The following is a 4,695-nucleotide window of genomic DNA, read 5'->3' as shown; positions in this document are numbered from 1 at the left end:
GGTCGTACGGTCGTACGGTCGCGCGACCAAATTTTTTCGGCTTGATGGGTTACTACTATTTTGTACAATTATGCTACGCTTCGAGAGCTGCGAGCTCCGCTATGAGTAGGTTGCTTCACATGTTGGACAAGACCCATCGCTTCTAAAAGATCTCTGTAATGTATGTTATTACGATCGGTAGGTACATCCATAAGGATATTAAAATCACCAGTTATCAATAACTTATCGCTGGACATGACGACAGATTCGAGGTATTCAGCAAACTCATGAAAAAAAAAAAACGCCAACAGTTATTGGATGATCTTTTGAATACGGCGGTCTGTACGAAATAACAGTGCGCAAACGAGTAGGACCAAAACTGACCATCCATTCGGAAACCTCAAACGACGCTATCTAATCAGAATAAACATTACTGACATTGATCCCTTCTTTGATTAACTATGCAGTGCCACCGCCCTTGCGGCCAGGTCGCTGACAATGTGCAAGTGTTCTATATCCGGGCGAAGTGAGCTCGCTCAAAACAGCAGAATGTTTATCTTTAGGCCAGGTCTCACATATGGTAAACAAATCCGCCCTTACATCACACACTGGGTCCACAAAAACAGCTGATTTATTATTCAGCGACCTCGTACTTAGAGTATACAAGGTCAACTGTTGATCATTCGGATACAAACAAACACGATCCAGTGTTATTAGGTTTCAGTGTTTCGCGTCGATATTTTGTTTCAAACCATTGAGGCGTGATGGAGTGTGAGTAGGTCCTAAGTTGAGGTTAACATCATCACAACATCAGCGGACGGAATGAAATGGTGTTGAAATAGTGTATGCACGGGTGCCTCTGTCTCTTAGCACCAGAGCGTCTCAGGAATGTAGGTCGAGGTGTGCCTCTGAGTAGATCAATACTGATTACTCTTTTACAGTGACTCGCGCTCCATGACTCGGTGAACAATGCACTTGGTTCAGCTAATGTGGCCCTATTGTTCACGATGCCAATTTTACACTTTTGCCATCTAAGACTACAAGTCGAAGGAGATCCAAATATCGATAATTCCGGCACCAATGCTTTCCTTGTGAGCTCAAAACTCAAGGTGAAGATTCCACATTTCATCTTCGCGTTTTATCTTCTTTCTGTTTTCCGAAGAGGGGTAGCAGAGAGGAGAAAAGGGACTCAGAACACGGGGGTGGACATGCCGTGCCGCATGCTTTCTAATCTGGAATGTCTAAACTACCAATTTTAGTCCGTGTTTCACTGAGATCGAAGCCTTTTACGTTTAAGAGTACTTCTTTCCACTTTCTAAAGGAGAACGTTTTCGTACCATCATTTTCTTCCATAAAATTCAAATCCAAAGCAGGATGCTTTGATGCAAGGTAGTTCTTTTCATTGATACTTGAGCATCACAGCCCTTTCGCATCTTAGCAATGCAAAGGCCCTAAGGAAACCATAGGTTCGTCACAAAGCTACGGTTCGGGCATACTTTAAACTGGAAGACTCGGTGCTGCTCGACCGTACGATCACTGATTAGCTGCCTTTTTTCTGACGAGGTGTAAATAGTCGTCGGGAAGTAAGCCGCCGTCATCATGATTTTTAGGGGCGTAGGCGGAGTTAATATGCCAAGCTTCCAAACAAAGACCTATCCCATCCAATTTCATGGTTAGTTAGGCATGTGTGCTCCGATAAAGCTGAATTTTCTTTTTTGCAATAGAAAACTGCTTTTTGATGCTCTTTCAAACGTGTACCAAACTGACCTTTGGGCTGTCCGAGGTATTCCTGAGGCGGATCCAGGAGAAGGGTTGAGGGGGTTGCAACCCCCCCTTTGAGGAGCATTTGTCTCTTGTTATTGTTTTATTATTCCTAAATTAATCATAAATAAAATTTTTTACAAAGTTTTTCCTCTTCCACCGTTAGACTACTTGTCAAGTTATGAAAAGGCAATGTACATCTCGCGAAAGGGGTATGCGTCAAAATTAAGGAAAGGCTGACAGCAGAGCTAAGGACTAAGGACCTTCCTTTCACGATCATGGCTGATGAGAGTACTGATCCACACTCAAACCAGGAGATCTCATCTTTACGCTTGAGGTTTGTGGACCGGTCTTCGCCAAACGATCCTCATGTCAAAGAATGCCTGATTAATTTCATGCATTTGGAACGAACAAATGCCACCATGATTTCAAGAAAGATTTTGGAATCTCTCTCTGATCCATCTGTTTCTTTGGATCCTAGCAACATCTGGGGTCAGGCATATGATGGAACTTCCGTTATGTCAAGAGGAAAGGAAGGGGTGCAGACCAAAATAAAAGAGATCAGTCCGTCAGCTCTTTTCACACATTGCTCACTACCCGAACCTCTCCATCGCAGCATCATGCGAACTGTCAGAAGTGCGAAATTTGATAGGTCTGATTAGCGAGGCATATCAATTTTTAAATAACAGCCCAAAGCGACAGCAGCTGTTTGAGTTCACTCTGAAAGAATACCTGCCTGAGAATTCCCACAGTAAGCCTCCAGGTCTATGCAAGACACGCTGGGTGGAAAGACACATGTGCCTAGGTCTTTTCCTGGAAATGTATGAGCTCCTAATCACCTTTCTAGATGCTATTATCTCCCCCCACGAGTACCCAAACTTGAAATCGTCTACTGAAGCTGGAACTGGGACAAAGATACTATCACAAAAGCCCAAGGACTGAAGGCCTCTTTGTTGTCATTCCAGACCGTAGCGGTTTTTTACTGCGACCAAGAATATTCTTGATGAAGTCAAAACTCTTGCATCAAAGCTGCAGAAACGGGACCAAGATATTTTTGAAGCTTACATGATGGTTAACGAAGTAATTGGAAACATTAAGTCCGTTAGAAAAAACCTTGACAGCAACTCTCAAGTTTGGTACAAACAAATACTAGACCTAGACCTTGCTGAGAAATTGGGAATTGTTTAAGCTAGTCCCAGAAAGACAAGCATACAGAGGAATCGCTCAAATATTCCCAGTTGTAGCCCAATTGATCATTACAAAAAATCTGTGGCTATACCCCTTCTTAATTCTTTGATTATTCAAATGGAAGACCGATTTTCTGACGAAGATCGCCACGCACGTCACTTCCTTTACCTAGTACCCTCTATCATAGTTAACAACACCTTGGTGCTATCTGAAGCAACAGAAGGAATGTTGTTCTAGGAGAATGACCTTCCATTTCCCAAATCCCTTGGGAATGAGCTGCGAAGATGGCAAATTATGTGGCAGTCAGCAGAGAAGGAACTTCCAAGCAATCTTCTACTAGCACTTGTCGCGTGTGATGAGGATGCTTTTCCAAACATCCGTCGTCTTCTTCTCGTTGCATGCACCCTACCAATCCGTTGTGTGGAAGCTGAGCGGTCCTTTTCCCTCATGAAACGGATCAAGACGTGCACCAGATCAACGATGTGTGAAGAGCGCTTTTCAGACCTCGCTATTGTTGCTGTGCATTACCGTGAGGGATTCGAGGTAAACGAGATATGCGATGCAATTATAAAAGCTCATCCTAGGAGACGCTTACAGGCTACGTTGTTTGATTAACGAGGTATGTAGAGAAATGACAAATAACTATTTTTGATACTGCTGCCCCTTTCAATCATGCACTTTTATTTTTGGGTTTCTTGCTGAGACATAAGAGAAACTCCAGATTTTGTATCATACCTTCACTACGCTTTTCAAGTCTCAGGAATTCTGTAAATGGTGCTTTAGAGGGAAAAATTTTGCATGAGCTCCGGACCCCCTAAGAGCTCGCGCCAGAGGCACGGGGCCGTCACTCGCCTTCCACACCATTGGTGTTAAAGGTTACTACAATAGTGTCAACCCCCTTCCCTTGAAAAATTCTTGGATCCGCCCCTGTATTCGTTATCACAGTCATTGCAAGGAATAGAATAAATGGCGTCGGTTCGTTGTTCTTTCGTGACAGGATCCTTAAGTTTGGCAAAAATATGCCCGAAACACTTAAAAGGTTTTTGAGCAACTTTAACGTTGTGGCTATTCAAAACTCTCTTGATGGGTTCCGTAACACCCTGAATGTAAGGAATAACAGCAAAACTAGTCGCTGGTTCCCTTTCATCAGGAGTGCTACTAATTGTAACTGGTGTTTGGCAGTTACAGAGAAAAGTTTTTGTACAGGCATTTTCCTTTAGGACATTAGAAACAAATTTCTTCTCCGCAGTCTTCGAATCGAATGAAGATGGTAGACAGTCAGCCCTCCTGAGTAAAGTTTTGGCTACAGACTTTTTATAGCATATAAGGCGGTTAGAATCGAAAGCAAGGTATTTGTCGGTGTGGGTACGCATACAATAGACACTTGTCTCTAGAATCCCCTGAACCCCTCTGGACACATTTAAATCAAGAAAGGGGAAATGTCTACCCTATCCATGCTCAAGGGTGAATTGGATAGCCGTCTTTACTGAATTCAAATGTGATAGGAGGCGCTCCACTTCATTTCCGGAAACCGCAGAAATAACATCATCGACATATCGTTTCCAGAAATAGAGCTTAACCAGTGAAGTGCCTAAGGCCCTTTGTTCCACGTCTTCCATTACCATGTTGACAATGCAGCAGAGACGGACGAACCCATAGCTGTACCGGAAACCTGTTGATAGTGGGTGCCGTTGTATGCAAATTGCGTTGTGTTGAGGCAAAAATACAGCAGATGAATAATATCATGAATAATAATATAACAGGCAA

At 43.1% G+C, this 4,695-nt stretch overlaps 1 pseudogene; it reads left to right on the top strand.

The window, feature by feature from the left end:
- The first annotated feature begins 2,018 nt into the window (after positions 1–2,018).
- On the top strand, positions 2,019–3,543 carry LOC149050478 (52 kDa repressor of the inhibitor of the protein kinase-like; annotated as a pseudogene).
- Positions 3,544–4,695: the final 1,152 nt, after the last annotated feature.

The sequence above is a fragment of the Pocillopora damicornis genome, chromosome 2 (assembly GCF_964200805.1).
Source record: "Pocillopora damicornis chromosome 2, jaPocDami1.2, whole genome shotgun sequence".
NCBI lineage: Eukaryota > Metazoa > Cnidaria > Anthozoa > Scleractinia > Pocilloporidae > Pocillopora > Pocillopora damicornis.
Note: the sequence above shows the minus strand (reverse complement) of the source record. Positions and strands in the feature narration are given on the sequence as shown.